General features: G+C 49.9%; 1 long non-coding RNA gene across 1 annotated transcript; it reads right to left on the minus strand.

Moving 5' to 3' along the window:
• Positions 1–534: 534 nt before the first annotated feature.
• Positions 535–4,567, minus strand: LOC117885072. Its single transcript, XR_004647705.1, has 3 exons — positions 3,709–4,567; positions 2,978–3,102; positions 535–2,595 (listed from the first exon to the last, which is right to left on the minus strand). It is a non-coding gene; the product is annotated as an uncharacterized LOC117885072 (long non-coding RNA).
• Between the last annotated feature and the right edge of the window lie 8,261 nt (positions 4,568–12,828).

Consider the following 12,828-nt stretch of genomic DNA (forward strand, 5'->3'; position numbering starts at 1 on the left):
TCAGTTGGGAGAAGTGAAATTATACAGTGTTTTTAAACCCCTCTGGGGTTTTTCTGCAAGCTTCTGTTAAGATGCTGCAAGGTATCTCTGAACATTCAAAGCAAAATCTCTCATTACAGTATGTGGTCCTGCCCAGTCCACAGAACCTGCTGTGCTTCCCCATAAGGGGACAGCATTAAAAAGGCAACTCTGCAAGGTGATACGACTGGTTCCTTGTATCCCACTCTGACAACTAGTACACAGAGAGGGTCAGAGCCTACTGTGACACGTGCCAATTTCCTGAAGTATTGAGGACAAACGTTATTTCATTACATTTCAGTATTTTAGGAGCCCATTGTATTAAAAATGCAAATGTTTAGTATCATTGGGGGATTGTAGCCAATGTCTGTAAGAGAAAGCCAGGATTAGTGCAATATCTGGGCCAGGGCCGGCTCCAGGCACCAGCAGAGCAAGCACGTGCCTGGGGTGGCACATGCTAAGGGGCGGCATTCTGTCCATTCTTGGGGCGGCAGAGTCCGGGCAGCTTTTTTTTTTTTTTTGCTTAGGGCGGCAAAAATGGTAGAGCCGGCCCTGATCTGGGCAGCACTGTGAACTTGAAAAGACTCTGTGGAACAAGGTGGCAGACAAGGATGATCTTTTGGGACAGTATGTGTGAAACAGAATTCCTAGGAAGTATAGGGATTCAAACTTCAAACTTTGCCTTGAAGGGGGAACATTTTGTCTGCTGGCCTGAGTTGACCCATTCCTTGGCAGGAAGGCCTGCTCTTGTTTTCACAGACATTGTCATTTACTCAGTGTCTGCACCCCGCCCTGCTGGCCAGGCAGTTTAAGACCCCACCCAGGGACTAAGCCTTTCAAACTTCGACCTGAGGGGGAACATTTTGTCTGTTGATCTCCTGTTAGAAGAAGACTGTTCAAAGACCGAAACTGGAGTCACCAGGGACCAACAGACAAAGAAAGGACTTTGGAATCAATAGACTGAGTTTAAGCTGATGATCCAGTAAGCAGACAGCCTCAGGTTCACACAGGGCCCCAGTCCTTAGGGAAGGGTTGCACCAACCAGACCCCTTGTAGAGATGGGGGGGTGGAGTGAGGGCTCAGGTATGCAGCAAACATATCTGGAAAGCTTATTACCAGACATGTAGGTTCTTTTATTATTTGTAATATGTTCTCTCTAATGCTTTCACGGTCAGCATGAACTAGGCTTGCTTAGAAAGAGCTGCATGGTAACTTAGAACCGTGGGCAGTTACACTGTTCCTAGTCTCTGCAGAAAAAACAAGCGGACCTGATTCGGCTGGGAACACCACAGTGAGGCACGGACCTGTTTAGCCTAGCAATACCCCAGTCAGGAGGGAGAAAGACGAGGATCTCCAATGACTAGGAAGCAGGAAACTGAAAGCAGATGCCCCGGCTGGACCTCCAAGGGGAAATCCAGGGACAGCTGCTCTGAACTGTGACACCTACTACTGCTGCCACAGAAGGAAACTATTTGGTTGAGCTCAAATGTAGAACCAAGTGCTTAGGATCGATTCTGAGACTTAAGTTCCTACAGTGAGTGATTATGTTTCTAGATCCATCCTGAAATTGGAGCAGAATATTTTCAAGTTTAGTTTGACAGTCAAGAGACATTTTATAGACATCATCACACCGGAGAAAGCTCCTGATTAATTTCATATTTATTTCTAATGATCTAGCTGCCAAACTGCTTTTTCTCAGCACTGCTCCCAGCCACTGGAGAGAGTTTCGCATCTTCTGTCTTCCGGCTGGGATCCCTTGACTGCAGCAGCTCCCCCTAGCTTTCCTCTTTTCCTACATCCTTCACTTCTTTGGATGGAGCTACGCTAGCCATTGGTTTGCTGCATCTGAGTCCTCTCTCTATATGCCCTGGCTCCAGCAGCTAGTTACCCAGGCTACACTCCCATTGCCACCAGTGGGGGGTATCCTGGGCTGTCAGAGCTGCAGGTTTTGGCCCAGGGTCAATGTAGGTGCAACAGCTGCCGTACACCTATGCGGTGACTCCTGCATCCCATCAACAAACTGCTGGGCCATATTCTGCAGGGTGGCCTCCCTGGCTGAGAATCTGGGAGCAGAGAAACACTGTGTTGAGGCCATTTTCCTTCTCTAACCCAACACTCTGTAAATGGCTCCCAGAGACATCCCAGTGACACCCGACTGTGCAGCCCTGGGGTTCTCTTGCAGGAGTTCTCCTGCTCCTTCATTGTCACTGCAGGCAACAGTCTGGCAGTGGGATTGGAGAGGGGGTGTCTGCAGACAGAGCCTTCCATGGCTTCCTGAATGGGAGCCTGACAGGGCTTGTGCTGTTGGTGGTGAAAGGCCCAGATTCACTCCCCACCTGTGCCCATGGTGTCTCTGTGTGGCCATGGGTTTCCTTACCCATCACTGCAGGCTGTTTAGGAGATGGAGGAAAACCTGACCACAGAGGAGATAGCGGCTCTGGGCCTGAGTAGCACTGGTCTGGAGGAGCTGGATGGGAGACTCTGGTACCAGAGGTTGCACATTGTGAGCCCAGAGCAGTAGAGGACAGAGCTGTGTGCAGAGACCAGGGGCAGCTTCTCAATCAGCTCTGGTGATATCTAAAGGAGGGAAAGGAGCATGTGAGATTCAGGCCCCACTGTCCCCCCCGGGCACTTCTCATAGAGGCTGCCAGCACCCCGACAAACAGCAGGATCCTCAGGCAGCACAGCTGGACCCCATCCTTCCCCTCAAACTTGGCCCATCCTCCAACCTCTCTCAGCTGCCCCCTACCTCTGTACCCCCAGCCTCAAATCCTCCACTTTCCCCCTATCGTTTAGGCCCAGAATTTCCCTTTTTCTGCTACTCAGTCCTAAGTCTCATAAATCCTATCTTCTGCTTCCCCCTCCAGCCTCACCAATCCAACTCCCATGCCAGGGGAGGATGCTCCTTGTCCAAGGTCTCTCACCCTCCCCCCGGTGCCCAGAACCATATCTCACTTACCACGGTCTTCTCTGCCAAAGCTGCTATGGAGAGGGTGTCCTGCCTACTCTTCTGTATGGTGAAGCAAAAGGTGGGGATGGCACAGAGGAACTGGATCTGCTCAGCCATGTCTTGAACCCAGCAAACTGGGAGGGGCACAGAGAGAGCCTGTCAGCCAGCGATACCCCATGTCATCCTCCGGGGCTTACACCCATGTGGTAGACCAGAAAATGCCCCCCCCCTTTAGTGTAAACAGCACCTCCGCCAGCACAGGTAGGGTCAGGAACTGGAAAGGGCCCGTGGTGAGAGGAGACCCCGGATTGTGTAGGATAAACACCCCCTTCTGGAGATCCCACATCCTAGGGGAGAAGCATCTCCATTAGGGGCTTTTGATCATCTGAGACAAGCTCCCTTCATTCCGCCACAGGGAGCTGGGATAGGATAAGGGGCAGGACAGGCTCAGTTATCACTCAGCCAACCATGGGAGAGGCTGGGAAAAGCTTCCCCCCTTTCCTGAAACCAGAGACTCCTCCAGCACAGGCAGGGTCAGGAGCTGGGACAGGGCCTGTGGTGGGAGGGGACCCCAGTCTGAGTGGGACAAAATGCCCCTTTCTATGTGGTCCAAAATCCAAGAGGATAAGTGTCCCCATTAGGGGCTGTAGATCATCCCAGACAAGCTGCCCCACAGGGAGCTGGGGTGAGACAAGGAGCAGGATGGACGCTTTTCTCGCTCTTCTGGGCAATATTTGTACCTTGTCTCCACCCTGAAAATGCTCCATGATGACCTCTTCTTCTTCTTCTTCCATGGCCAGGTCCTTCTCCTCCTCCTCCTGCTGCTGCCACTGCTACTCCTACTCCTCTTTGTCTTCCTCCATTGTCAGGTCCTCCTCTTGTTCCATGGCCTCCTCTGGGGCCAGGGCTTCATCCTCCTCCTCTTCTGTGGCCAGGTCCTCCACATCCTTCTCCTCAGCCAGGTCTTCTACCTCCTTGGCCAGGTCTTTCTCCTCCTCCTCCACAGTCAGGTCTTCCTCTGGTTCCATGGTCAGGTCCTCCTTTGCCTCCTCTGTGGGCAGGGATTCATCCTCCACCCCTCCTGTGGCCAGGTCCTCCACATCCTCTCTGTCCAAGTGCTCCACATCCTCCTCCTCAGCCAGGTCCTCTACCTCCTTTGACAGGTCCTTCTCCTCCTCCCACATGGTCAGGTCCTCCTACTCCTTTATGGCCAAGTCCTTATGGTCTTCCTCCTCCTCCATGGTGAGGTCTCCCGTCTCCATTTCAAGGTCAACCTCTTACTCCATGGCCAGGTCCTCCTCCTCCTCTATGTTCTTACCCTTGCCCCCTCCCCCACCGTGGTTTGGCGCCCTCCTCTTCCACAAACACATCCACCTCCTCCTCGGCAGACAGGTCCTCCTCCTCCTCCAGGGCCAGGTCTTCCTCGTCCTCCTCCATGGCCAGGTCTTCCTTCTTTTCCATTTCCAGGACTTCCTCTTCCTGCTCCTCCTTGTTCTCTGTGGCCAGGTCTTCCTCCTCCTCTTCCTCCACTGTGGCAAAGTCCTCCTTCGACTGGTTAGTGGGGGGCACTGCATCAGGGACACACGGATAGAGGGTGACTCCTGCTGCTGCCGGGGGGAGAAAAGGAGGGACAGGTGTTGCATGAACAGAAGATTTAATGGTTCCCCCTCCCCTGGCACCCCACACTGCTCCTCCCACAGACCCACTCAGCCTCAGGGCCCCATGGCAGAGAGAGCCCCATATTAGCCCTTTCCATAGACCCCTCATCTTCAGTGCCCCATGGAACAGAGATCCCTACACTAACCTTCACCGACATACCTTAGCCCCAGGTCCCCATGGCAGAGAGGGCCCTTCACTCTCCTGTCCTCCCAGGGAGGTGCCTATCCATTTGCAAGGAGCTCCCCCCATACCCTGCTGCAGGGGATGGCTGTGCAACTCCAGCTGGTGTCATTTGGCTTGTGTTGTTCAGGCCAGACCCCTTGCCTAGGATCCTCTCAGTAACACTGACAGAGTGAGGGAGCAGTTGATGTTGATGGCCCCTTACTCCTCTGCATGCCCAGGGGGTCTCCTCACATGCAGAGAAGAAGCACTCAGCCTTCCTGCCCTAAGAAGACTCCAGGAGTAGTAACAGTCCCCTCTGACATTGGCTGAGCAGGAATCTCCCATCTCATGCCCTGGGGAGATGGGGAGGTTTCCAGGGAGTGGGCAGAGTGATGCCTCCTGCTAGGCCACAGGGCTGGCTCCTGGGGGCTGTCCTTCCAGCAGAAGTAGCCCCAGAGACATGTTGTCCAGCTCCCACCCTAAGCTGGGTTCCACTTGCCCAGCCAGAATTTGGGCCACCTCCATCTCGACCTGGGTATCATCTCTCCCCTTGACACCTGCTCTGGGAGCTGCTCTCCTCCTGATGAGGAAGGTCAGGCACGTCACCTCCTAGGCTACCTGAGATCATGGACAGAGGGACCGCATTGTGCCTGGGGATGCGGCAACTGCCTCCAGGGCTACCTGCAGAGCCTTCCTCCTGAGATACCTTCTCAGCACATCCATCCTGGAACTGAGAACGGAGCAGCCATGAGTCTAGGGCAACATAGCCTCTCACCAATGAACCTGTCTCCCTCCAGCTGTAAAATGGGTATCTGATACTTACCTGCTATTATATAAGGCTGTGAGATTTACAGAGGGAAAACTGCTCTTCATTCCACACCTAAAGTTGTGTTCTTATTGGCTTTGGAAAGTGCCCAGCAGGAAATCAGTAGGGATTCTGTATACCATCAGCAGTGTTTTCGTACCTGCCCCCTAATTAATCCCCTCAAGACTTTTAAGCAGGTTAACTCTTCCTGTATATTTATCTTTAATATAGTTTATATGTAACTTTAGCGCCCTTGTGGCCAAGATGGAGTCTGCTCTGCAGGCAGTTTTGGCTAAGAGATGGCATGCACAGGAATGCAGCAGGAGAAATCCCTTCCACCCTGGGGCACCTGTTCCAACCCCCTCAGAGTGAACACCCACACCCACAGGAAAAGTACAATGGATATAACAAAGGGAAATATTTATTTACAGAGGGATGAGAGGAGAAAAACAACAAGGGTAAAACAGGGTTGCATCCAAACCAAGGCCCCACAGGCCCAGTGGTAGCACAGTCTGGAAGGGCAGACATCGAGCAATGTGTCTGCACACAGAGTTCAGAAGTCCTGAGCAAAGTTCCAGTCCAGTGGTGAGTCTTGGGTGCTCCTGGTCGTCTTCGGTGCCAGTGAACTTTCCCCCAACAAACCCCTCCAGTGCCCTCTTCTGCCGCTCTCTGCAAAGCCACACAGAGTGACCATCTCCCCACTTAACTAGCTACAGCCTCCCTCCTTGTTCCCAATGCAGAGTCCCAAGCCCCAGTACTCACAGCCCCATGCAGCTCTGGGCAGCCGTGATACTGGGTCCAGATCCGGCCTGTCCTTCTCGGGCGATTCCTCCCTGGCACCGTGCTGCTCCTGGCTCCTGTCCTGGGCTGTCCCCGATCGGTCACCCTGGCCTTCCCAGGCTCCAGACAGGTTCTCTGCTGCTCCCTTTGTGAGGGCCTGCAGGCCGCTCTCCCTCTCCCTCTCTGCTCCAGTGCCACCCCCTGGAGTTTCCCTCCTTTTTTCTTACTCTCCCCCTCCCCCCTAGGAAAATGATTTAAAGGGGCCATGCTCTCTAAACCCCAAAGGGGTTACATATATGATCTTTCCAAAGTAGTTTAGTCTCAGATATTACCTCTAAGGATTTGAACTTTAGATCTGTTTCTTCTCCTTCCAGATACAGTTTACACTCCTTTGGAACTTTCCTTATTGTAAAGATCTATCCTTTGGTTTTAGCAATGGAGGACTTGAAACCCCATGCATTTTCCCACTCAGAGGTCTCTCGTAACGCTTTGTTAAGTCTCTTTTTTTCCACTTCAGTATTCCTGCTCCAAACCTACTGTGAACACCCTTGTACTCACACCCTACACATAATTGTAATGATCTTTATATAAGGCATGCCTTGTAAGATATTTGAAAACACATAATTTGCTGGTCAGTATTGTCCTGGTAAAATATGTGTGTGGCAACATTGTATGTGAAGTTATAAGATTTCCCTGTATGATGTTCAAAACACATAAGAACGGCCATACTGGGTCAGACCAAAGGTCCATCTAGCCCATCAACATGTCTTCCGACAGTGGCCAATGCCAGGTGCCCCAGAATGAACAGAACGGGTAATCATCAAGTGATCCATCCCCTGTCACCCACTCCCAACTTCTGGCAAACAGAAGCTAGGGACACCATCCCTGCCCATCCTCGCTAATAGCTGTTGATGGACCTATCCTCCATGAATTTATCTAGTTCTTTTTTAAACCCTGCTACAGTCTTGGCCTTCACACCATCCTCTGGCAAAGAGTTCCATAGGTTGACTGAGTTGTGTGAAAAAATATTTTTTTGTTTGTTTTAAACCTGAAGCCTATTTATTTCATTCGGTGGCCCCTAGTTCTTGTGTTATGAGAAGGAATAAACACTTCCTTATTTACTTTCTCTATACCACTCATGATTTTATAGACCTCTATCATATCCTCCCTTAGTCATCTCTTTTCCAAGCTGAATAGTCCCAGTCTTATTAATCTCTCCTCATAGACAGTCATTCCATACCCCTAATAATTTTTGTTGTCCTTCTCTGAACCTTTCCCAAGTTCAATATATCGTTTTTGAGATAGGGTGACCACATCTGCATGCAGTATTCAAGATGTGGGCATGCCATGGATTTATATAGAGGCAATATAATATTTTTTCGTCTTATATATCCCTTTCTTAACGATTCCCAACATTATGTTCGCTTTTTTGATTGCTGCTGCACATTGAGTGAATGTTTTCAGAGAACTATCCACACTGACTCCAAGATCTCTCTCTTGAGTGGTAACAGCTAATTTAGACCCCATCATTTTATATGTAGAGTTGGGATTATGTTTTCCAATGTGCATTACTTTGCATTGATCAACATTGAATTTTATCTGCCATTTTGTTGCCCAGTCACCCAGTTTTGAGAGAGCCTCTTGTAGGTTTCAGAGTAGCAGCCGTGTTAGTCTGTATCCGCAAAAAGAACAGGAGTACTTGTGGCACCTTAGAGACTAACAAATTTATTAGAGCATAAGCTTTCGTGGGATACAGTCCACTTCTTCAGAATTCTTCTGCATCTGAAGAAGTGGGCTGTAGCCCACGAAAGCTTATGTTCTAATAAATTTGTTAGTCTCTAAGGTGCCACAAGTACTCCTGTTCCTCTTGTAGGTCTTCACAGTCTGCCTGGGATTTAACTATCTTGAGTAGTTTTGTATCATCTGCAAATTTTGCCACCTCACTGTTTACTCCTTTTTCCAGATCATTTATGAATATGTTGAATAGAACTGGGCCCAGTACAGACCCCTGGAGGACCCCACTATTTATCCCTCTCCATTCTGAGAACTGACCATTTATTCCTACCCTTTGTTACTGTAACAGGGCGGACTCACCCCTGCGGAACCTCCTGCTGGTCTCTCAGGGAATTAGCTTGATTTCCAGCCCGGAGCGCCCTCTGCAGGCCGGTGTCCCACTACTGCTTGGCCCATGTCCCTCCCTGGACTCCAGTGCCCTGTTAGCTGGGGTGCTGCCCCCTGGCAGTAACCCCTTTCTTTCAGGGTCTCCCCTTCCTGGGGAACCCCCACCCACTGTCCCCACCTCGCCTCAGTATAAGGCTACTGCCAGTCATTGTCTAGCCCCATGCCCTGGGGCAAACTGCAATATCAGCCTACTCATCACTGCCAGGTTGGGTTTGGACCTGCTGCCTTTGCCTACCCCTGGGCTGCCCTCTGCAACCCCCCATTACCTGTTGGCCTTATGCTAGGCCGCAGCCTGGGGCTTTCTAGGCTGGAGCTCTCCGGCTCCTCTGCCTTTCCCCAGCCCTGCTCCACTCAGGTACCTTGTCTCTAGCTCCCTGCAGCCAGGCCCTTCTCTCTCTGAATGCAGAGAGAGACTGCCTGAGCTCCTGGCTCCCAGTCTTCTTATACAGGCCAGCTGCGGCCTGATTGGGGCATGGCCCAGCTGTGGCTGTTTCCCCAATGAGCCTAGTAGCTTTTCCCCTGCCCCAGCCCTCTCCCAGGGCTGTCTTTAAACCCCTCTGGGCAGGAGCAGGTAACCACCCCGCTACTGTTTCCTATCTTTTAACTAGTTACCAATCCATGAGAGAACCTTCCCTCTTATCCCATGACTGCTTACTTTGCTTAAGAGCCTTTGGGGAGGGACCTTGTCAAAGGCTTTCTGACCAAACTCTTAATGTCAGGACCCCCTTCCCAAAGTCCAACAGCTATTTCTTTGTCTTAGGTGAGCTTCTTTTTATAGTTTTAGTCCCCCTTGTGAAAAAGATTTCCAGCTGGGAAGTAGGAGACAAAGTCTGTGTGGAAGGATGTTCCCTACTCATAGACTCATAGACTTCAAGGTCAGAAGGGACCATTATGATCATCTAGTCTGACCTCCTGCACAACGCAGGCCACAGAATCTCACCCACCCACTCCTGTAACAAATCCCTAACCTATGCCTGAATTATTGAAGTCCTCAAATCGTGGTTTAAAGACCTCAAGGTGCAGAGAATCTTCCAGCATGCCGTGACTGCAGTACAAAATGCTGAATTCTATCCAGAAAGTCTTCATTTTCTCTGAAAGCAGGTTTGATACTTGGGTTTCTAGTCCTTTAACCTTCTCTTCCAACATGGAGACCAGCTTGCACTTCGTACAGATGAAGTCACTTCTATCTTCTGGGAGAAAGACAAACATGGCACATCCTGTGCAGGTCACAACAGCTGATTGCTCACTATCAATATTGTCTTACTTCTAAGAGCCTCTTCAAATGTTGTATTTACTGCTCACAGAAGCCTGAAAGGCAAAAAACTCTGTGGGAACTCCCCCGAGGCAAACTGTTTCTTTTCAACCTGTTCAAGCTTCCTTCCCCCACCCCCACCCCCTTCCCAACTTGATGACTGTTTACTGCTTAAATGCAAATTAAGGAAAACACACTCNCTCCTTTGCTCAGAACAGGTCTGTTTGATCAGTTTGGTGATGCATGTCACCAAATGCAATTAATAGGCAGCAGGTTTAAAACAAACAAAAGGAATTATTTTTTTCACACAAGACAGTCAACCTGTGGAACTCTTTGCCAGAAGATGCTGTGAAGGCCAAGACTATAACAGGGTTCAAAAAGGAACAGGTGCAGCTGATCAGGTTAATTAGCATAATTTAACTGCCTGGGCCTTGTTTGGGGTGGACAAGTCATCATAGACCCGTCCTTCTTAGGAACCATAACAACTGGTGAGGCCCAGGAACTGAGTCCTTAATTATCCCCATTTCCAGCATACTTTGTATTGCCTTATAAATTTGCTCTTGCATTTTCCCCAGAGGTCTGAGAGGCTCTGCTAGGGGAGGGCTGGGGCCCTATTTTGTCAAACTTACTGGACAGTCTTATGAGTCAGACTGACTTGCTGAAAAATGCCTGCTGGTGAGACTGCAACACACTTGTAAATCTGCCTTTTCAGCTGAGGTTAACTCTTTACTTGTCTCAGTGCTCTCTAGTGTTACTGGAAGATTGGTGTCCAATTATACTATACTAATGATGTTGCCTAAGAACACTGCTTTAATTTAAAACCTTCTACTTTATAATAATCTAACCCAGTAACCAAGGTTGTGGCCCCCCCTAAAGGAATTGCCAGGGAAGCAAGCTGGTCTTGAAAAGACACGGATACAGTTCTCCGATCAAGACTAGACAAGCAAGCAGTACATCTTCAAAAACAAAAATAATATTTATTTAGAAGTGAGGAGTTACAATTGTAAGCAGAGTCAGGATGAGCTCTACCCTGACATCTGGTGGTGAATTATGGCGAGTGTGGAAAAGAACTCCAGGGGCTGATCTTGTTTGCATAGGCACACCCACCCACTGGCATGAGACAACAGCAACTGAAAGTGGTTACTTTGGCTGGTGTGGGATCCCCAATTTCTCTGTTATTGGGGCAGGAAGAATAAAGTTTTGTTACTTTGATTCTGTGAATCAAGGCCAGTGGAACTGTTGTATGACAGAAGGACTCACCATTAATTAAGTAACACTCGCTTCACACCGGGCATGGGTTACAAAACCTAGTGAATTGAGAGAATTTGTACCTAGTGGTGTGGGCCCCTTTTATGAGTCTGAAACACCAATTGCATCTTCTCCTCTCTCCACTGTTGAATGTCAGAGCTAACTTTGATTCCATTAGGAGTCTAGTTACAGGCTGCTGAGCTGAATTCACTTTAGGCCAATAGTGCACCAGCACTGGGGCTCCCCTACTACTAGCTGAAATTACTAAGAGCTGAAATTACAAAAGAGCTAAAGTTACTAAGAGCTGAGATCACTGAGTGCTGTGTTAACTACGCTGTGTTAAGCGGCTGGCGGAGCAGTTTGTGGGGATGGCTGGAGGAGCAGCTAGCAGAGCGGAGCCTTGCGGGGACAGTTGGAGTGGCCCAAAGAACAGCGAGTGGAGTGGATCCATTTGTGGGGACGGCTGGAGCGGCTCACAGGTCGGTGAGCGGAGCGGAGCAGCTGGTAGAGCAGAGCAGCTCGTGGGATGGCAGGAGCGGCTCACGGGACGGCTGGTGGAGTGGAGCGGCTCATGGTGAAGGCTGCGGCGGAACCCCACAGAGAGGCAGCCGGTCAGCCTCGGATCACGTAAGGTGCCTCTTAACACCCTGCGCGCACACACCCTTTGAACTCTGGGGCTGCACTGACCAGGGACAGAGACTTTGGGGGTTGTTGGACTTTTGGGACTTTGGGTGATTTTTGGGTTGCTGATTTCAAGAACCAAGGGGAAAAGACACGGCCCAATTTGCTGGGGTGGGTCTTCGCTCATGGTTTGGTCTATGAACTCTAGTTGTGGTCTTTTCCCAATTTAATGCTATGTCGTTCACCTCATGTTATTAAACATTTTCTGCTACACCAAGACTCTGTGCTTGCGAGAGGGGAAGTATTGCCTCTTCGAGGTGCCCAGGGGTGTGTGTAAGATTTTCCCAGGTCACTGGGTGGGGGCTCAAGCTGGTTTTGTGTTACACTGTTGGGAGGGGACCCCTATGTACTGAACCCGGCTCTTACTGCTATCAACTCGGCCTGGCAGAAGGGTTACACAATAAAAGAATAAAGATGGATAGAAGTAGAAACAAATACAATTAAAGTTACAGTTACAGGATTGAAGTGGCACAACAAATAGAAGATGCAGACACTATACCATATAACAGTAGAAACATTCACTTAATATTCTATAAGATATAACAATTAAACATTCAATACTAAATACTTAAAGCTAAACATCCAGTAAGCACTGGGCGGTGTGACAGACCCAGACCAGTGCGGTGGAGGAGTCTGGTAGAGGGCAAATATACTGGTCACTGGATGAGTAGTTTTCTGTTCCCTGAGTGACCAGAGCAGGGGCTGCACTAGAGTAATCAGGAACCTGCTAGAACCAGTTAAGGCAGGCAGGCTAATTAGGACACCTGGAGCCAATTAAGAAGCTGCTAGAATCAATTAAGGCAGGCTAATCAGGGCACCTGGGTTTTAAAAGGAGCTCACTTCAGTTTGTAGTGTGAGGAGCTGGGAGCAAGAGGCGCAAGGAGCTGAGAGGGAGAGCTGCTGGAGGCCTGAGGAGCACAAGCGTTATCAGACACCAGGAGGAAGGTCCTGTGGTGAGAATAAGGAGGTGTTTGGAGGAGGCCATGGGGAAGTAGCCCAGGGAGTTGTAGCTGTCATGCAGTTGTTACAGGAAGCACTATAGACAGCTGCAGTCCACAGGGCCCTGGGCTGGAACCCGGAGTAGAGGACGGG

Source organism: Trachemys scripta, chromosome 11, assembly GCF_013100865.1.
Source record: "Trachemys scripta elegans isolate TJP31775 chromosome 11, CAS_Tse_1.0, whole genome shotgun sequence".
Classification (NCBI taxonomy): domain Eukaryota; kingdom Metazoa; phylum Chordata; order Testudines; family Emydidae; genus Trachemys; species Trachemys scripta.